This window comes from Pseudophryne corroboree, chromosome 1, assembly GCF_028390025.1.
Source record: "Pseudophryne corroboree isolate aPseCor3 chromosome 1, aPseCor3.hap2, whole genome shotgun sequence".
NCBI classification, from domain to species: Eukaryota; Metazoa; Chordata; class Amphibia; order Anura; family Myobatrachidae; genus Pseudophryne; species Pseudophryne corroboree.
In genome coordinates, this window is record NC_086444.1 from 426,047,554 (window position 1) to 426,070,161 (window position 22,608).

The window sequence follows — 22,608 nt, forward strand, 5'->3', positions numbered from 1 at the left end:
AGCCACCGTCCTCATCCCTGTGGACGGGATGGGGAGCCGCGCTGTAACCCGCAGGTAAAGTGATGTCAGCAGCGCGGCATATGGCTGCAGCCTGTGTATGTGGCCCAGTGGCTGTGTAACCTGCGGAAGGGGGGAGAGGAGGGGGAGCCACGCTGTAACCCCCGCTTATGGAGCTGTCACCACCTCGGTATATGGCTGCAGCCTGTGTATCTGGCCCAGGGCTAGTAATGACGTGGACCTGTGGGAGGAAGGGGGGGTTGGGGGGTGTTTCTAGCTCACAGTGATCTGTAATTCAATAGGGCAGACCCTGCTAGAGCTCCGCCCAGAGTCATACACTGAGTCACAGAATCACAGATCTGGGCAAATATATAAGAGATAACATAATAGTGACATTTTATTCGTTTTTTACAGAAATATGGATGCTATACAGAGAGGCTGTAACGTGGATCTTACAGAGATTACAGGTATTTTTAAAAGCATAAATGATATTCGGCAAAATACATGCACTTTTGTTTAAGCCCTTCCCAACCTATTCTGTGCCCGAAATAAAAGGTCCCACAAGAAAATTATCCAACTTGCTTCTTTTGCTTCTCATCAGCACACAACAATCTGTCCATAGTGTTAAAGAATACCTGCATGGCAGAGACCCATAGAGCTCTTATGAAACACTAAGGATGGACGGGGTCCTCTAGAACAATGAGAATGTGCATGAGCTGGATCCTCATTTCATTTAACTGAGGGTCACAGAGGTGGGCAAATGGGTGCCAAGATTGACAAGAAGAGACAATTTAAGGCCAGACAGTTGGGATATTTATACTGCTAAGAAATGTGGAAGAACAGCACTCTGCCATGCACACTTACACTGGGGCATGTACAATTGGCTTTATACAAATGGTTTGTCCAATAAGGGACAACAATCACTCAGCAACTTAAGTAATATGATTAATTATATAAGTCCTTAGGGTTGGGAGGGACTATCTATGGACTTTATAGTAAGATGGATAGGCATGAATGTGGATCTGCTATGATGTGTAATAAGGAGTAACACAGGTGTTGCTAGAATGAGCTACACAAACTAAAATGTCATCCTACTTCCTTTTTTTCTTCCTCTCTTTTTCTGTTTGTCTCTGTCTCTGTTTCTCAGCTTGTCTCTGTCTTTCTCTTTGCCTCCTCCTTTCTCTGTCTCTCTCCGTGTTTCTCTCTCTTTCCTTCTGTCTTTCATTTTCTCTCTTTCGTTCTCGATCCCTTATTTTCTGACGTTCCTTTTCACGTTCTCGTTGATTGCTCTGAGATTTTTGTGCCACCACAGCTGCAGCCAGGATCACATCTCCATCCACCTCGTCCACCGCTTCCTCTTCTGGCACCTTTTGTATTTTCTCTGTGCTCTCTTTATACTGTTGGTGAGACATCAAACATTTATGTCACTTTCTATTATATATAAATGGGGACAACTATTACGCAATTTAACAACTGTTTCATGTTAATGCTGACACATGTTATACATGATATCCATGCAGAAGTGACATTGCAGGGGCATCAGGGTCTGGAAACCGACAGGGATTGACCTTGGATTCAGGTTAAATGGTCAAATGACCCTTAGAAATTACTGTAGTTTTGAACTTTAACCAGATATTAATATGTGGCAAATCACATTGGTTACCAAACCCCAGCATAGCTGCCATGTATTACATTTTGCCCTATGACTATGTTTAAGAAATGGAAATACAAACGCAAGCTAGCAGGGAGAGATCTTGGGGGGTCATTCTGACCTGAATGCTCGCTGCTGTTCTTCGAAGCGCAGCGATCAGGTCAGAACTGCGCATGTGCTGGCGCCGCAGTGTGCCGGCGCATGGCTGACAGCCGGCGGCTGTCATTGCCTAGCGATCGCCTCTGCCTGATTAACAGGCAGAGGCGGTCGCTGGGCGGGAGGGGGCGTCACGGCCAACGCAGACGGCTGCGATGAGTAGCTCCCGGCCAGCACGCAAAAGCTGCACTGGCCGGGAGCTACTCCTGAAGTACAAAAGCATCGCCACTGTGCGATGCTTTTGTACTTCAGCAACGGGGCAGGGACTGACATGGCTAGCCCTGTGCTGGGAGTCACCCCGCATGTCTGTGTTCCTGATCGTAGCTGTGCTAAATCTAGCACAGCTACGATCAAGTAGGACTCACCTCCTTGGTTTGAACATTCTTAATCCATTGCACTGTCTTTGAAAAACACACTTTGGGGCTGATCTATTAATATTGTGAAATCTACCCTGGTAATTACCATTTCTTATCGCGACTATAAGAAATGATTTCATTGTGCCATTTATCAACCATCTCTTGCTTTGAAATGGGCTCCAATTGCCTAAAGTATCCAAGGTGATCAGAAGTATCCCCATTGCAATATTGTAGCCCATAGGCTAATTATCACTTTAGCTACCATGGTCACATTGCTTTGGAGCAGTATCCTCATAATAAATGGTTACACTGAACATATAAAATGTGCTGCACATATAGTTTAACAAACAGAACCCTTATAGATAGTGAGCACGTTTGGTTTTGCTGTTGATATACTGTATGTGGGCACACAAGAGCCGCCAGATATCACTTTCTGGTCTTATTATGAAAGATAGAAAATATCTCCATTAAAACTGTTTTGTTTTTGTTTTTTGCCAAAGAGATTCTCCCTATGGGTGTGGATTATTAGACCTACACTAAAAAGGTCTACAGTCAATAGGTTTACCACTAATGGTAGACATGCATTAGGTCAACATGGTCAAAAGGTCGACATGTAAATGGTCGACACAGAAAAGGTAGTCACATTTTTATTTTTTTGGGGGGCGTTTTGTCACTTTTCTGCCATAAACCAGCCCCATTAGTGTATCACGTCCCCCTGCAGCTTTGGGCAAGGTGCCTCACTCTGCTACCGATGCACTCAGGACAGGTTACTGTTCACACGTGGATGGCAAAGCATGAAAAAGTTGAAAACAATGAACAACAAAAAGTGTCTACCTTATGTGTGTCGACCATTGTCATGTCGACCTTTTGACCAAATTGACCTAATGCATGTCCACCATTAGTGGTAGACCTATTGACTGTAGACCTTTTTAGTGTAGATCTATAGTCTGGATACCTCTCCCTATACATAAAGGGCTACTGCCAGATAGCTCTGGCAACATCTGTCAACAAGGATTCTTCTTTCGTTATGGACATTTCTGTTTGTGAAGAAAGCTTTTTTTTCTCATTGGAAGGCCACCAAATTCTATTATTATTTTTTAAACAAATGTTTTATATTGGAATTTATTTTGATTACCTTTTTTAGAACAAGTGGAAGCTCCAATTCCAAAATGCATGTGTAAGCGGCAAAGCCGGATCCCGCACATGCATATTCGCTAAGCGAAGTAGTAAGAATACTCTTAGCTATTTAACCATTAGCACTCAGCAGCTCTGGCAATATTTTATTAGTTTATACCTTGTAATTTTGTAATTAACACTGCATTACACTTCCATTTTGTGTTACAGTTCGGTATGCCGCTGCAAATCTTTGTGGTACACTATAGATAAATGCTGATATTAATATTGCAGTGATAACTCATGAAAATCCATGTTGTTATGCCATAATAATAAATAGGCCCGCTTATGTCAGGATTCATTCTCTTACATAGCCTGGGTCAGGCATCCTTGGCTATAAATTGCACTAGTGAAAAATGGCATACAACAGAGAGCGAGCGGCCTATTTACCAAATTAATCCTGCTCTTAAAACATGTGGAAGTGTCAGTTTCCAGATATTGAAGAAGAATATAATGTAGGAAATGTGTGGCTATTTAACAAGCTTACCTTTGTTAGCTAATGCCATCTGGTAAATCTTTAATGTGGTAAAATTATATATATTGATAAATAGGACCCTAAGGGCCTATTTTTCAATATAGCTATCCACGTGGTCCCTGACATTGTTACCGAAGTATCAGTGTTACTTACCAGTACCGTGATGGCCGACTGCACCTGTGTGACCCGAGTTCACACACGTGCCCGTGGCTACTGTGTGCAGTATTCTATGCTGTCTGGCCGGCCGCATAGAATACTGTGACAAAGTCCCTCCCAAAATGGCCACCGTCTAAGAGAAGAGAGGTTTGATGGTACTAGAGTTGGCAGAGGGAGGGAGGAGACAGGCAATGGCACAGAAGTGTTGGGAATGTGGCTGTGGTGGTGGCAGTGGGGGCGGCAGGGGAGGGAGCAGGTATGGCTATCTGTCTGGCGTGCGGTGGGGTGAGGCAGGTGAGGCAGAGCCTTTCCTGTCATACTAACGTTTGTGCCAGAGTTTTGACTATATAAAGTATATGAAAAATATAAAGAATATGTTTAAAATATCTTCTTTATATTATTCTAATAATTTTTATAGCCAAAACTCTGGAGTAAAAAGTCTATGGCAGGTGAGGCAGTGCCTCACCTGGCTAACTTTTCAGCACATCTCTGATCAAAACTCACCAAATTTCCAGGAGTTTATACTGCTGCACCTGTGTATAATGCCCACATGTACGTTTTGGCTCATATATTGCATGTAAATCTGGCTCTGGAACTAGCCAGTGCCTCCTGAGCAATTTAGCTCACTGCACGTCCCTGCGGCGGCGGCGGCCGCTATCAGCAGCAGCAGCAGCATGAAACAACCCCTGACAATGAGCAGGACCAGGTACAGTGCCGATTGGTAAGTGAGGCATGGTGCAGGGGGCATTGCAGTGTGGGGCATACTTTGGTGCAAGGGGCATTACTGTGTTGGGTGTAGTAAGGTGCAAGGGGTATTACTGTGTGGGGCTTAATGTGGTTCAAGGGGTTTTACAGTGTGGGACATAATATGGTGCTAGTGGCATTACTGTTTGGGGTATAATATGGTTAAGGTAGTATTTCCCTTCAAGACCACGCCCATTTTAGCAAGACTACGCCCACTTCAACAAGACCACGCCCCTCTTTCTGGCGCGCAGACACGTTTTCCACCCACCCCATGACTATTGGGGGGGGGGGGGTATTATTTTTGAGTTTGCACTGTGAGCCAAATTAGCTAGAAACAGCCCTGCGTACAAGTGTGCATCTGAATGGTCAAGGACTAAGACCTCCACTTTGTATGTCTTTAGACACTAACATCGGAGGCACCATGAAAACTTTCACCTGCCCCAAGCTAGGTGCAGATTCTCCAATGGCTCCAATGTGCGCACTAAACGTCTGAATTTGTAACCAGTTATGCAACGCTCCTATAACACGCCCATAAGTCGGTGCAACTGTATATCTACCTCTCACTTGCTGCCCAGTAATGCCCAGTACATTTACAAGACTTTTCTGAGACTGTATGTCTTAATCAAAATTGTGTACACACCATGAGATGCTTGGGGTGTGCAACTTTTCAGCTACTTAGACGCATGCGCAGGTTAAAAGCATTGAGCATTTGCGCAATTATCAGCATTGCATGCAAGTCAGAATCAGGCCTTGGGAATCTTCTTTCCTTACGTACTGGACTCATTATTATTGTATGACTGTGGAATAGTATTTTGTCCTCAGGATATTTGTCGCAGTGTCATTAGATTTCTATTGTGTCTGTGAGGTACATAGACCTGCAGGGTGTTCACACATGGGGGGGTCATTCCGAGTTGGTCGCTCGTTGCCGATTTTCGCATCAGAGCGATTAAGGCGAAAATGCGTATTTTAGCTCAAAACTTAGTAGATTTACTCATGTCCGAACAAAGAATTTCCATTGTTGAAGTGATCGGAGTGTGATTGACAGGAAGTGGGTATTTCTGGGCGGAAACTGGCCGTTTTCTGGGAGTGTGCGGAAAAACGCAGGCGTGCCAGGATAAAACGCGGGAGTGTCTGGAGAAACGGGGGAGTGGCTGGCCGAACGCAGGGCGTGTTTGTGACGTCAAACCAGGAACGAAACGGGCTGAGCTGATCGCAATGTAGGAGTAAGTCTCGACCTACTCAGAAACTGCTAAGAAATTTCTATTCACAATTCTGCTGATCTTTCGTTCGCAAAAATGCTATGCTAAGATACACTCCCAGAGGGCGGCGGCCTAGCGTGTGCAATGCTGCTAAAATCTGCTAGCGAGCGAACAGCTCGGAATGACCCCCATGGTTATGTGCTCACACTCCCTCCAATAAGTGTGCACTCATGTGGGCTAACAGTAGCTTACTTTGAATTCTTGTGATTAAATTGACAGAGATCACTCACCTCATCCTCTGAGTCAGTCTCTGGGCGCAGACAACTGCAGCTACTCATTCTTCACTCCTGGGACTTTCAAAGGCTTCTCCCAGCTGAATCTTACATCACACCTCACTCGGTGTATATGGGTGTGGGAGCCTCGTTAATCCTGTTGTTCTGAATTTTATATTAATAGTTGAACTTGAACACTGCACATAGGGTTATTGGCCCGTCCTAAGGGTAAAAATGAGCCAGAACATTTTAGGGAATTTAACTCACACCCATGTTTGTTTCTAAGTGCACTTTCTTTGGTGTAATCTGTCTGCAGTCTGTCACAAGCTAAAGCTTCTGTGTAGGTCTGTGTATTAGCTATGGCAGGAGAAAATTTATCTACCTAACCTTAACAGTGGCTTACTATGTTATTACTATAAGTATAATATGCATGTCCCATTTACAATTTGCACTGATAATAATTTGTGTCTGAGATGATGTGCCGAGAATTACTCCTTTTTTTTTTTTTTTTTTTTTTAAGCTTTATTTTTTTTTATCCTGTACAGCTCAGATACATAAGCAGGCCCTTTTTAGGAGAGCATTAATTTTGTGGACAGCATCATGAACAGAATATAAAAGATGGCAATGCATAGAGGAAGCTGATGAATATATTTCTAATGGGCTTATTTATTAAACAATTTTTGTAAAAATTCTTTCAAAAATCCTCCAAAAATGTACATTGTTACCATACTATGGATTGAGAAGGTACTGCAGGCGATATCTCCGCTGTCTGCTGCAGGCCCTCTAGTTTCCATCCCCAGAGAAGTCCCCTTATGTTTCTTTGGGGGCTGAGAAATTTAGCTTAGCTTTTTGGAGCTTGAGAAATTTGTCAGTTTTGCATTTTTGGCCACAAAATGGCTCCAAGGAGAGGTGCAAGCGCATACCTCCCAATTTCAGCGCGCGTCCGAAATTAGGGGCATAGTCTATTGGAAAGGGATGTGGCCTTGTGGCAAGTGCCGCAATCGCAAGCCACGCCCCCGTTTTCATCATTATGGGGGCATGAACAGCGCTCAGAGAGCTGCTGGTCATGCCCCCTGTTCTGGAATCCCGACCGCCGGCATACCGACAACTTTTCTCCCTCTTGGGGGTCCACGACCCCCCAGGAGGTAGAATAGATAGCGTAGCGCACCACCGTGCCCGCAGCGTGGCGAGCACAGCGAGGCCGCAAGGGGCTCATTTGCACTCACCCAGCTGTCGGTATGCCGGCGGTCAGGATTCCGGCGCCAGTATGCTAGTTGCCGGGAGCCCGACCGCCGGCAACACATACTATACCCACATATTACAGAGCAGTGGTGAGACACTCCTGTGAAACTGATTTTATTCACCAACCTTTCCTACCTCCATTATGTTTCAAACAGAAACTGCCTAAACTAGATTTAAGCTTCATGCTGATGCTACCTTTACCCAGGACCACTGACAGTTTGATCGGGGGTTGTTAAGCATAGGTGACATATACAAGTTCTCTTTGCAAGGCATAGACAGTGGTGCAAGTAGAAATATTTTCTTAGTGGTACTGAGTGTGCCGAAAAATGGACATGGTCACGTGTCATGAGGGGGCATGACCACATGACACTAGGGGGAGTGGCTACATTACACTAAGGGTGTGGCCACACAGCACAGTCCCTTTTCTTTGCACTCTGGAGGCAGGGCTAGAAATATATAGAACTGCCTCCACTATAATAGAAATATACAGTTATAACCCCAGTATACTAGAAATATATTGTAGTGTCCCCAGTATAATAGAAATATATTGTAATGCCCTCAATTTAATAAAAAATACATAGTAATGCTCCCATTATATAACAGGAATATATACTGTATTATTGCACCGGTATAATAGAAATATATAGTAGTATCCCACATTACAAAAGAAATATATAGTAATGCCCCCATAATAATAGAAATATATAGTAGTGTCCACATTACAATAGAATGATATAGTAATGCCCCATAATAATAGAAATATATAGTAGTGTCCACATTACAATAGAATGATATAGTTATGCCCCATAATAATAGAAATATATAGTAGTGTCCTCATTACAATAGAATGATATAGTAATGCCCCATAATAATAGAAATATATAGTAGTGTCCACATTACAATAGAATGATATAGTTATGCCCCATAATAATAGAAATATATAATAGTGTCCACATTACAATAGAAATATATAGTAATGTCCCCATAATAATAGAAATATATAGTAGTGTCCACATTACAATAGAAATATATAGTAATGTCCCCATAATAATAGAAATATATAGTAGTGTCCACATTACAATAGAATGATATAGTTATGCCCCATAATAATAGAAATATATAGTAGTGTCCACATTACAATAGAAATATATAGTAATGTCCCCATAATAATAGAAAAATATAATAGTGTCCACATTACAATAGAAATATATAGTAATGTCCCCATAATAATAGAAATATATAGTAGTGTCCACATTACAATAGAAATATATAGTAATGCCCCCATAATAATAGAAATATATAGTAGTGTCCACATTACAATAGAAATATATAGTAATGCCCCATAATAGTGTCCACATTATTATAGAAATATATAGTAATGCCCCCATAATAATAGACTTGTGAAGAACAAAAGCTGCTCAGTACCGATGCATGGAAAAAGGCACTCCTCCCAGTCCCCAGGCTCCTCTCTTCGTGCCAGCCGCCGGAGAGGAATCGTGATGTGATCTCATGACATCACCATCGTGCTCCCTGTAGCCCTGACAAAGTGGGAGGCGCCGTCATGTTGGTGAACACCATGGTCTTGTTGCTCGGCAGCGCATTATAATTGTGGTAATGGCAGTCACAGGTGCAAAGTGTGCAGTGGGCGGTACTGCGTACCTGCTGCCAAAATCTTAAGGGTACTCCGTACCAGAGCATACATGCATACTTGCACCACTGGGCATAGATAAAATATAAATATAACATTAAATCAATGCTCTGACCTTCTGTTATGCCAGATTTCTGTCTATGGGGCATATTTATTAAGAACTATTTGTGAGATATCCCCCCGGAAAAAATAAGAATTTACTTACCGATAATTCTATTTCTCATAGTCCGTAGTGGATGCTGGGGACTCCGTAAGGACCATGGGGAATAGCGGCTCCGCAGGAGACTGGGCACATCTAAAGAAAGCTTTAGGACTAACTGGTGTGCACTGGCTCCTCCTCTATGACCCTCCTCCAAGCCTCAGTTAGGATACTGTGCCCGGACGAGCGTACACAATAAGGAAGGATTTTGAATCCCGGGTAAGACTCATACCAGCCACACCAATCACACCGTATAACCTGTGATCTGAACCCAGTTAACAGCATGATAACAGAGGAGCCTCTGAAAGATGGCTCACAACAATAATAACCTGATTTTTGTAACAATAACTATGTACAAGTATTGCAGACAATCCGCACTTGGGATGGGCGCCCAGCATCCACTACGGACTATGAGAAATAGAATTATCGGTAAGTAAATTCTTATTTTCTCTAACGTCCTAAGTGGATGCTGGGGACTCCGTAAGGACCATGGGGATTATACCAAAGCTCCCAAACGGGCGGGAGAGTGCGGATGACTCTGCAGCACCAAATGAGAGAACTCCAGGTCCTCCTCAGCCAGGATATCAATTTTGTAGAATTTTACAAACGTATTTGCTCCTGACCAAGTAGCTGCTCGGCAAAGTTGTAAAGCCGAGACCCCTCGGGCAGCCGCCCAAGATGAGCCCACCTTCCTTGTGGAGTGGGCATTTACAGATTTTTGGCTGTGGCAGGCCTGCCACAGAATGTGCAAGCTGAATTGTACTACAAATCCAACGAGCAATAGTCTGCTTAGAAGCAGGAGCACCCAGCTTGTTGGGTGCACACAGGATAAACAGCGAGTCAGATTTCCTGACTCCAGCCGTCCTGGAAACATATATTTTCAGGGCACTGACAACGTCTAGCAACTTGGAGGCCTCCAAGTCCCTAGTAGCCGCAGGCACCACCAATAGGCTGGTTCAGGTGAGACGCTGAAACCACCTTGGGGAGAAACTGAGGACGAGTCCTCAATTCCGCCCTGTCCGAATGGAAAATCAGATAAGGGCTTTTTCAGGATAAAGCCGCCAATTCTGACACGCGCCTGGCCCAGGCCAGGGCCAACAGCATGACCACTTTCCATGTGAGATATTTTAACTCCACAGATTTAAGTGGTTCAAACCAATGTGACTTTTGGAACCCAAAACTACATTGAGATCCCAAAGTGCCACTGGAGGCACAAAAGGAGGCTGTATATGCAGTACCCCTTTTACAAATGTCTGAACTTCAGGGACTGAAGCTAGTTCTTTTTGGAAGAAAATTGACAGGGCCGAAAATTTGAACCTTAATGGACCCCAATTTCAGGCCCATAGACACTCCTGTTTGCAGGAAATGTAGGAATCGACCCAGTTGAATTTCCTCCGTCGGGCCTTACTGGCCTCGCACCACGCAACATATTTTCGCCAATTGCGGTGATAATGTTTTTGCGGTTACATCCTTCCTGGCTTTGATCAGGATAGGGATGACTTCATCCGGAATGCCTTTTTTCCTTCAGGATCCGGCGTTCAACCGCCATGCCGTCAAACGCAGCCGCGGTAAGTCTTGGAACAGACAGGGTCCTTGCTGGAGCAGGTCCCTTCTTAGAGGTAGAGGCCACGGATCCTCCGTGAGCATCTCTTGAAGTTCCGGTTACCAAGTCCTTCTTGGCCAATCCGGAGCCACGAATATAGTGCTTTCTCCTCTCCATCTTATCAATCTCAGTACCTTGGGTATGAGAGGCAGAGGAGGGAACACATACACTGACTGGTACACCCACGGTGTTACCAGAGCGTCTACAACTATTGCCTGAGGGTCTCTTGACCTGGCGCAATACCTGTCGAGTTTTTTAATCATGTGGACGACTTCTGGGTGAAGTCCCCACTCTCCCGGGTGGAGGTCGTGCTGAGGAAGTCTGCTTCCCAGTTGTCCACTCCCGGAATGAATACTGTTGACAGTGCTATCACATGATTTTCCGCCCAGCGAAGAATCCCTGCAGCTTCTGCCATTGCCCTCCTGCTTCTTGTGCCACCCTGTCTGTTTACGTGGGTGACTGCCATGATGTTGTCCGACTGGATCAACACCGGCTGACCTTGAAGCAGAGGTCTTGCTAAGCTTAGAGCATTGTAAATGGCCCTTAGCTTCAGGATATTTATGCGTGGAATCTAACGAATGGGATTGCTTCGTAGGAAGCCACCATTTTTACCCAGAACCCTTGTGCATTGATGCACTGAGACTTGGTTCGGTTTTAGGAGGTTCCTGACTAGCTCGGATAACTCCCTGGCTTTCTCTTCCGGGAGAAACACCTTTTTTCTGGACTGTGTCCAGGAACATCCCTAGGAAACAGAAGACAAGTCGTCGGAACCAGCTGCGATTTTGGAATATTGAGAATCCAATCGTGCTGCCGCAACACTACCTGAGATAGTGCTACACCGACTTCCAACTATTCCCTGGATCTTACCCTTATCAGGGAATCGTCCAAGTAAGGGATAACTAAAATTCCCTTCCTTCGAAGGGATATCATTTCGGCCATTACCTTGGTAAAGACCCGGGGTGCCGTGGACCATCCCTACGGCAGCGTCTGAACTGATAGTGACAGTTCTGTACCATAACCTGAGGTACCCTTGGTGAGAAGGGTAAATTTTGACATGAAGGTAAGCATCCTTGATGTCCCGAGACATCATGTAGTCCCCTTCTTCCAGGTTCGCAATCACTGCTCTGAGTGACTCAATCTTGAATTTGAACCTCTGTATGTAAGTGTTCAAAGATTTTAGATTTTAGATTTAGAATCGGTCTCACCGGGCCGTCTGGCTTCGGTACCACAATAGTGTGGAATAATACCCCGTTCCCTGTTGCAGGAGGGGTACCTTGATTATCACCTGCTGGGAATACAGCTTGTGAATGGCTTCCAAAACTGCCTCCCTGTCAGAGGGAGACGTCGGTAAAGCCGACTTTTGGAAACGGCGAGGGGGAGACGTCTCGAATTTCAATATGTACCCTTGAGATATTACCTGAAGGATCCAGGGGTCTACTTGCGAGTGAGCCCACTGCGCACTGAAATTCATTGAGAACGGGCCCCCACCGTGCCTGAGCTTGTAAGGCCCTAGCGTCATACTGAGGGCTTTTGCAGAGGCGGGAAAGGATTTCTGTTCCTGGGAACTGGGTAATCTCTTCAGCCTTTTTCCTCTCCCTCTGTCACGAGCAGAAAAGAGGAACCTTTTGTCCGCTTGCCAACAAAGGACTGCGCCTGATAATACGGCGTCTTATTTTGAGAGGCGACCTGGGGTACAAACGTGGATTTCCCAGTTGTTGCCGTGGCCACCAGGTCTAAAAGACCGACCCCAAATGTCCCCTTTCAAAGGCAATACTTCCAAATGCCGTTTGGAATCCGCATCACCTGACCATTTTACTGGTAGAATTGGACAACGCACTTATACTTGATGCCAGTCGGCAAATATTCCGCTGTGCATCATGCATATATAGAAATGCATCTTTTAAATGCTCTATAGGCAATAATATACTATCCTTATCTAGGATATCAATATTTCCAGTCAGGGAATCCGACCATGCCAACCCAGCACTGCACCTCCAGGCTGAGGCGATTGCTGGTCGCAGTATAACACCAGTATGTGTGTGAATACATTTTTGGATACCCTCCTGCTTTCTATCAGCAGGATCCTTAAGGGCGGCCATTTCATGAGAGGGTAGAGCCCTTGTTCTTACAAGCGTGTGAGCGCCTTATCCCCCCTAGGGGGTGTTTCCCAACGCACCCTAACCTCTGGCGGGAAAGGGTATACAGCCAATACTTTTTAAGAAATTATCAATTGTTATCGGGGGGAAACCCACGCATCATCACACACCTCATTTTATTTCTCAGATTCAGGAAAACTACAGGTAGTTTTTCCCTCACCGAACATAATACCCCTTTTTGGTGGTACTCGTATTATCAGAAATGTATAAAACATTTTCCATTGTCTCAATCATGTAACGTGTGGCCCTACTGGAAATCACGGTTGTCTCTTCACCGTCGACACAGGAGTCAGTATCCGTGTCGGCGTCTGTATCTGCCATCTGAGGTAACGGGCGCTTTAGAGCCCCTGACGGCCTATGAGACGTCTGGACAGGCACAAGCTGAGTAGCCGGCTGTCTCATGTCAACCACTGTTTTTTTATACAGAGCTGACACTGTCACGTAATTTTCAACAGTACATCCACTCAGGTGTCGACCCCCTAGGTGGTGACATCACTGTTACAGACACTCTGCTCCGTCTCCACATCATTTTTCTCCTCATACATGTCGACACAAACGTACCGACACACAGCACACACACAGGGAATGCTCTGATAGAGGACAGGACCCCACTAGCCCTTTGGGGAGACAGAGGGAGAGTATGCCAGCACACACCAGAGCGCTATATATATATACAGGGATAACCTTATATAAGTGTTTTTCCCCTTATAGCTGCTGTATGTTTTAATACTGCGCCTAATTAGTGCCCCCCTCTCTTTTTTTAACCCTTTCTGTAGTGTAGTGACTGCAGGGAAGAGCCAGGGAGCTTCCCTCCAACTGAGCTGTGAGGGAAAATGGCGCCAGTGTGCTGAGGAGATAGGCTCCGCCCCCTTTTCGGCGGCCTTATCTCCCGTTTTTCTGTATATTCTGGCAGGGGTTAAATGCATCCATATAGCCCAGGAGCTATATGTGATGTATTTTTTGCCATGTAAGGTATTTTTATCATGTTTTATTGCGTCTCAGGGCGCCCCCCCCAGCGCCCTGCACCCTCAGTGACCGGAGTATGAAGTGTGCTGAGAGCAATGGCGCACAGCTGCAGTGCTGTGCGCTACCTTATTGAAGACAGGAACGTCTTCTGCCGCCGATTTTTCCGGACCTCTTCGCTCTTCTGGCTCTGTAAGGGGGCCGGCGGCGCGGTTCCGGGACCCATCCAGGCTGGGCCTGTGATCGTCCCTCTGGAGCTAATGTCCAGTAGCCAAGAAGCCCAATCCACTCTGCACTCAGGTGAGTTCGCTTCTTCTCCCCTTAGTCCCTCGATGCAGTGAGCCTGTTGCCAGCAGGTCTCACTGAAAATAACAAACCTAAACTAAAACTTTCACTAAGAAGCTCAGGAGAGCCCCTAGTGTGCACCCTTCTCGTCGGGCACAGAAATCTAACTGAGGCTTGGAGGAGGGTCATAGGGGGAGGAGCCAGTGCACACCAGTTAGTCCTAAAGCTTTCTTTAGATGTGCCCAGTCTCCTGCGGAGCCGCTATTCCCCATGGTCCTTACGGAGTCCCCAGCATCCACTTAGGACGTTAGAGAAAATATTTTGTAGGAGGGCCTGCTAATATTAAGGGGCATATTCATTTAGTTTACCCTGCAGCTAATCGGCAGTATACACTGTGGATGTAATAAATGAGATTCAGTAGTGTATCATATACACTATGACATTGTCTGATTGACCGTGCAGCACAGCTAACCGGAAGATTCAGGGGCCCCCTCCTCTCTGACTGATGCACAAGTTTTAATACTTACCTCTCTGGAGTACCCCGGCGGTGCCATCCTTCTCCGCAGCAGCAATAGAGTCTGAGCACAGACTCTATTGCGCATGCGCAAACCTCCGGGAACACGGTGCGGCGGCCATTTTCCAGAAGATTTTCCTAATGCGCATGCGCGAAACTCCAGAAAAATGGACGCTGTGCTATCTTTGCAGAGTTTGCAGCATGCACAATAGAGTTTGTTCCCCCTAGTGTTTAGACTCTATTGCGCTGCCAAGAAGGGATGGCTCCGACGGGGTACTCCATAGAGGTAAGTATTAAACAAATGGGAGCAGTGTGTGTGGGGTGGGCCCCCCTGGACCCATGTGCCCCGCACACCGCACCCATTTTAGATATACGCCAATGGGAAGCGGTCTTATGTGACCCTTGGGTGCTTGCAATTGAGCATACACACTAGAAGATATGCACCATTTGTCATTCTAGTATAACAAATCATGTCAATATCATTCTAGTGTGTACTCAGTCTTAAGGGCCATACACACTGGGCGATTTTGAGCTGAAAGCAGCTCACTTTTGGTGTGTTGAGCAGCTTTCAGCTCAAAGCCGCCCAGTGTGTATGCCCAAATGATGAGCACTGATGCGCGCTCACGCTTCATCGCCGGCGGCCGCCGTTCATCTGCTGGTAGTACCAGTAAATGAACGGCGGGGTGAATGGCTTTCCGTAGCGTCCTACTATGGAAAGCCCTTCACCCCCGCTGACATCGCTGGGCAGGGGGGGAAAGCGCCCAGTGTGTATGCACCTTTACTGTGGATATACCTATTAATACTGCATTGAATTGGCATAGGGTGTCTGAGTGATCTAAGAAACCCTCTTCCTCTCGCATTCATGTAACAAAAGTGAACTGTCCTTTTTAAGTAAGACAGAAAGGAGAAGTTGCACCTCATCTTGATTATAGCTCCAGCAGCCTCTTCTGTCGATTGTGCCATCTATTCTGTAGTGACATTCTAGGTATATACTATGTATATATGCACAGGCTCAGTTTATCTACTCTAATTATTTGAATACCTCCTGCCAGGGTATTCTGCAGAGAATTACTCTGGGTGTATGTCTACTAGCAGTACACATGTACACTGTTCATTCATTCTTTTTTCTTCTTTGATAGGTATGCTAATTATATTTGCATGTCTATAAACTGTATAAATGGTTCTGATATATTTGCCTAGAATGTTTAAGAAAACGTGTATTATACGACTAACCTGATAAACGGGAGGTCTCTCTTGGCTGTAGATGAATAGTTGTTTCAAAGGAAAAGAAAAGGAAAGTCCTGGAAGGTGTAGAGAAAGCAAACGGACACTACAGATATCACAAAGGACGATTCAGGAAGCATGGTCAGGAACTGCAGGACAATGTCTAGATGCAGAACATAATGTAAAGAGAGAGGGACAGTACACATGGGATATATTACAGAATACACTAATTGACAAGGATGTGATAAAACAAGAGCGGAAGAATAGGAGTCGTCACAGTCTCAAATAAGATGCTTTTATGAAGATAAACAGAAAAAGAGGATACAAATTGCATTCTGCTTATACATCTTACCCCTTGTGCCAACTGAGTACAAGAGAAAAGTTTAAGGATAGTTCTTTTTATTGTAGTATTTGGTACAATGCCGCAAAGGGCATTTGAGCTATAGTGTAATAATGATACAGTAAATGTTTAGTGATGCATGAAGAAATATCAAGGTAGAAGAGTTAAAGGGTTTACATTGCAATAATCATTTTGTAGTAGACTCACGGTTTAGGAGTTGCAGGTAGGATTTAGCGGATGCATAAGTGCAGAGATTCAGAGCTGTATCCTGTACTCCTCATTTCCTCAGATATCACTTCCTTACATCACAATATGAGGCTTCTTTCCAAGTTTCCAGTCGTGTCAGGACAGGAGAGGTGCTGCAGTATCAGTTTGGGGCGTGTGTTATTGCATGATGACTATGCTATGATGCCTTGGCTATGAGATGTTATAAGATGGTATATGTTTTATGCTAGTTAGCATTTACAAAGACACTAAGTTCAGACAGCTGGCTCAGTTGTGTCCAGGCACTCCCAAATTCCTCCCCTCTAGCTAAATAGCTACTTGTTGGTATAACCTGACAGGACCTTTTTAGTTATTACATATTTGCTAACTCCCTGAAATAGTGGTGGTTTCCCTAACTCTCTGGGGGGAATAACATTTTTTGGGGAGCAAGTCAAGACAGAGCAAGTCAATTATTGCTCTATTCAGGCACGAATACCCGCGGGCTTCCATTATTTCTGCTCACCTCCCTCAGAATGGCAAGCAGAAATATGTGAGAACTGAGAAGTCCAGCTTTTCACACATTTTTTTTTATAGCTTAGTTGCACCCAATGGTTTAAACAGTTTTAGATGTTTTGCACCGCTACATACTGTACACTGAAGGAAAATGAAAGTTCAGTAGTGTAGGAACATTTTGTGTGCAGGAGACCCTTTCCCATTGGGTGCTTAAGAGGACGTTGGTTGTTAAGGGTTAAAGTATTTCTTCTGAACCCTTAATGTAAGTGTGGAGGCTGAGCAGTGGTGATAGACGCATCTATTCACTGGGAGAGATGTACAGGGGGTATGCTAGCGGGTGGTATTCAGTATGCCGGCTGTTGGGATCCCGGTGCTCAGTATACCGGCGCCGGAATCCCGGCGCACGGTATACCGACAACTATTCTCCCTCTTGGGGGTTCATGACCCCCCTGGATGGAGAAGAAAGAGCGCAGCGCGTGTAACGCGCCACCGTACCCGCAGTGTGGTGAGCACAGCGAGCCCGCAGCTGTTGGTATGCCGCCGGACGGGATCCCGGCGCCGGTATGCTGGCCGCCGGAATCCCAGCTGCCGGTATACCATACTATACCCATGCTAACAGCTCACAGAGCGCTGGGCATGTCCCCACAGCAACAAAAATGGGCTGAGGCCCACGGCTGTAGCACTTCCCGCTAGCCCAGGCCTTCTACCCGTGAGGCCATGACCCCTAATTTCGGGCCTGAATCCCTCCTCCCAACTTTAGAAGGTTGGGCGGTATGGTACAAGGAGTATATATGGCAGGAGGTGCCACTAAAAATGAGAAGTCACTATACAGGAAATGTATATGGCAGGATACTATATGGCAGGATACTATACAATAGGTGCCATTGTACAGGGAGTATAGATGTCAGGAGGTGCCAATGTACAGGGTCTGTAGACTGTAAGTTGCTGGAAGTGCCACTGTACAGGAAGTGTATTGGCAGGAGGTTCCACTGTATAATGAGTATATACTGTATGTCAAGAGGTGCCATTATATAGGGAGTGTATATTGCAGGATGTGCCACTGTAAAGGAAGTACAAACGTCAAGAGATGCCACTGTACAGGGAGTGTCTATGGCAGGAGGTGTCACTACACAAGGAGTATAATAAGTCAAACTGACTCATTAAAGTATACTGCAGGCCGCAAAAAAAGACAAGGCAGTCCGGCATGAGGAGTGGATGGGGCCCCTCCTCTTCTTATCATCTACCTGTCACTGTACACTAGAGTGACTCTGTTTTTCTAGATTCTCCCTCCTAAACCTGCCCGACATCCAACCCCTTCATCCAAGTCACTGCCCTCTTCTCTGTCTATTCATCTACAATCTACACCCAAGAGGAGGGGGGGAGCAGGTACTTTTTACTCGGGCCCAGGCTTGATGGAGGGGCACAACCTAGGCCCAAGTAGTCCCCCTCCCTTACCTGGCAGCAGCAGCTATACCTCTTCCCCTTAGCCCAGCACATGTGGCCAGGTGCTTAAAGTACTATTTTCTGCAGCGGGTTACATTGGTTTCCACAGGGAAACATCGGGGTAGAGTGGATCTTAATCCAGAGGCACCAACAGGTTAAAGCTTTAGGCTGACCCAGGATGCATTGGGGCCTTCTCTATATACCGGCCAACATTTTAAACATAAAAATCTGTACAAATTAGGAAAGGGGGCATGGCCATGGGTAAAGGGGCGTGGCCACACATCTTTTCCTATACTTTCAATGGAAGTTTGGAGAGCCATAAAAAAAGTTACTGTACCTCCCAAAAAGGTACAGTTGGAGGGTATGCCTCAATAACCCCGCCTCCAGGCACTGTGAGCTCAGTTTCAGTTTATGTCTGCAGCAGCAGGTCACTTAACAGGTGGGCTGCACTGGGCAACCCTGAAAACGCTTTTTCTGACAGAAAATTTCTTAAAAACTGGGCTGTCAGTGTTGTATGTCATGGTGACACTTCAGCGCTGCAGCTCCATCACCTCCCAAGCGGCGTCGCATATTCCTGCTGGCTTAGTTCCCGGGCACTTGCGGCGGAGACACTCCAGCTTTAGGCATCCGGTCGCAGTCGCGTGGCTGCTTCGGGGAGGGGGTCCCCCAGGTGGGACCTGCCATTAAATCGCGTTCCGTCCGTGATCTAGGGAGACGTGTTGCGGTGCTGGCATGGACACTGTCACCGAGCAGGGACAGCACTAGACCACCAGGGCAATAGAGCACAAGTCGGGTGTACTAATGCCCCATTTAATAAGGCTCACTAGTACCTGAGGTGGAAGCCCAGCGTAAGGGAGCTGGTGCTTGAACTGTAGCCTCTCCCTGGCCCAGGGACGACATCATACCCTCCAACTGTACCTTTTTAGTAGGTACAGTACCTTTTTTTAATGGTCTGTACCGATTTTTGGCTCTCCTAACTTCCATTGAAAGTATAGGAAAAGCCCTTTACCAGTGCCCACGCCCCTTTTCCGCATTTGTACTGATTTTTATGTTTCAAATGTTGGAGGGTATGCAACATCTACTGCAGATTTTCCTTCCCTGGAGCTGCCTCACACTCCCCTCACTCCCTGACTGAGATGCTGTGTGCCATTTTATAAGCATAGTTGCGGCTATCTGTACATATACTAGTCCAGTGCAGTTTTATTGTCATAATAATTATCTGCATTGCCTGTGACTGTGTGTGCCCATATCAGCTATGTGGTTTCACTTTCAGTGTTTCACAGATATATCTATTACTATGGGGCTAATTCAGACCTGATCGCTGCTGTTTTCGCACAGCAGGCGATAAGGTCCAGACTGCGCATGCGTATGCACCGCAATGCGCAGGTGCGTTGCACGGGTACAAAGCGGATCACCGCTCAGCGATGGGTTTGTGCGATGGATCCGTTTCCACGGGCGATCGCAAGGAGATTGACAGGGTGGGTGTCAACTGACCGTTTTCAGGGAGTGTCTGGAAAAATGCAGGTGTGTCCATAAGTTTGCAGGGAGGGTTCCTGAAGTCAATTCCGGTCCCGGACAGGCTGATGTGATCTCAGTGGCTGAGTAAGTCTTGGGCTGCGCAGAGACTGCACAAAATCTGTTTGTACAGCTCTGCTACACATGCGTTCGCACACTTGCACAGCTGAAATACCCTCCCCCTGTAGGCGGCGACTATTTGATCGCAGCAGTGCAAAAATTGCTTACTAGCAATCAGGACTGGATTAGGCCCCATATTCTGTACCCTAAGGGACTAGGTGCGTCAAGGTCATATATATAGTGCATCACAGTATTTACCTATTACGTGTATTCTACTGTGTACTCAGTCACATAATACCGGATTTATTCCCTGGTGTTTGGGTACTGTGTCTACAGTCACATACTAATGGATTTATTTGCAGGTATTGTACTCTGGTTTTATTGTAATAATTTGCTCTGTTGTTGCATTTGTGTACAATGTCTAACAAGAAGGGCAATACGTCTGTGGACGCTCCTGCGTCATGCAGAGCATGCTCCAAAGATTTACCAGAGGGGGAAGCTGTGTATGATGGTCTGTGTACTATGTATCATACATCTCCCAGTCAGTCCGCAGCTCCTGTAACCAATCAGGAGCCACCCTGGGCTGCGTTCACAAACCTACTGGGTACTCTGGTGGAATGCCTTACGCTCCCTATGGGACCACCTGTGCCATTATAGCCACAAATTGTTCCTATGGTTAATCCGCCTTGGGCGGAAAATTTGTCTAACCAGTTGCAGCAATTAAATCATTCATTGGTCAGACAAAAATCTACTCCAGGTCACTCTAGTGTCTCTGGGTCATCTAAGCGGGCTGCTTCCTCCTCACAATTCAGAAATCTCTCAGATGTTTCATCTGAAGAGGATGGGAGAGCATACTGTCCTGGCAAACACTGAATCAGATGTTTCTGGCGAAGATTCTCCATTGCAAATTGATGTCCCTGCCCTTGTGGTTGCTATTAAGCAAATCCTACAAATCACTGATGATGAGGATTCCACTACTGTGTCTAAGTAAACTGATATGTTTAAATGGCAGAAGGTGGTCAAAAATCTATTACCCCATTCTGACCATTTGGTGGACATCAGGCAAGAGCCCTGGTCTAATCCAGGGAAGAAATTCCCTCTGTCTAAACGGGCTATCCTCTCCCTGCAGAGTTATGTAACAAGTGGGAAAATTCACCACCGGTGGATTCTCATGTCACTCTGCCTTTCACCACTGTCACTTCACTGACGGAACCGACAGATAAGCATGTGGAGGGATGCCTGAAATCTATTTACTCCCTTACAGGTGCTGTACATAGACCCACTATTGCGGCCTCTTGGGCTGCAAAAGGAATTGAAACATGGGTTCAGGCATTAGAGGAAGAGGTGCCCGAGGATATATCTGACAATGCCAGACAATACCTGTCTCACATTATTATCTCCGCTTATTACATTCAGGAGGGTCCTCTGAGGCAGGTGTGTTGGCAGCCAAGGCGTCGACTACGTCTGTCCTGGCTCACCGTATTCTGTAGTTGAGGTCATGGAAGGTGGATCTAGACTGCAAAAAGACCTTGGAGGTACTCCCCTTTAAGGGGGACATTTTGTTTGGGGATGACCTAAATAAAATTGTGCCTGAATTGGCGGCTGCTAAGATTGCCTTTCTCCCAAATACTAATCCTTCTGCACAGAAGGCTAAAGGTACCACTTTTCGTTCCTTTCGACCTCAAGGGAAAGCAAAAGGTCAGGCATGCCCAAGACAATCTCATGCTCCCAAAGCCATTAAGCCCAAGGCCAAAACCAGGGTGGGAGGCCGACTTCTGCAGGTCACTAAGGTCTGGTTAAGGACCACTTCAGATACATGGGTGCGAGAAGTTGTCTCTCACTCCTTCAAGAGACGTCCCCCTCACCAGTTTTGTACCACAGTTATCCCTTTGGATCCGTTAAAGGCGCAAGCTTTGCAAAAGGTTATGAGTTCTCTCCTGAATACAGGAGTAGTAGTGCCAGTTCCTCTGGCCCAGAGAGGCAGAGGTTACTACTCGACCCTGTTTCTAGTTCCGAAACTGGACGATACTCAACATCAAATCACTGAACAAGTTTGTGAGAGTGTCCAAGTTCCGTATGGAAACACTGTGCTCAATTATACTGGCTATGGAACCCGGAGACTATATGGTATCCCTGGATATACAGAATGCATACCTGCATATACCTATTGCCATGTCACATTAGCAGTATCTGCGGTTTGCTATTGGGAACCTCCACTATCAGTTTCAGGATCTGCCATTTGGACTGGCTACGACTCCTCGGATTTTCACCAAGGTCATGACCGTAATGGCGGCCCATCTCCGTCGCCAGGGAGTCAGGATCCTGCCGTATCTGGACGACTTGCTGATTCTGGCAAACTCCCACGATGTCCTCCTCAGTCATCTACAACTGACGGTAAGCTTCCTACAAGCCCACGGGTGGCCCATCAGTTGAAATAAATCCTCGCTGGTCCCAGCTCAGAGCATGGTGCACCTGGGGGCACTCCTGGACACACACAGTCAATGACTGTTTGTTTCTGTC

The 22,608-nt window shown here is 46.0% G+C and overlaps 1 long non-coding RNA gene across 2 annotated transcripts; it reads right to left on the reverse strand.

Annotated features, from left to right (window-relative positions):
* Positions 1-369: 369 nt before the first annotated feature.
* On the reverse strand, positions 370-16,857 carry LOC134895118 (uncharacterized). 2 transcript variants are annotated; one of them, XR_010171884.1, is made up of 4 exons: positions 16,561-16,857; positions 16,023-16,176; positions 6,198-6,401; positions 370-1,394 (listed from the first exon to the last, which is right to left on the reverse strand). It is a non-coding gene; the product is annotated as an uncharacterized LOC134895118 (long non-coding RNA). The 2 variants fall into 2 exon arrangements; XR_010171878.1 differs by having other exon boundaries at positions 16,023-16,090; positions 16,561-16,851.
* Positions 16,858-22,608: the final 5,751 nt, after the last annotated feature.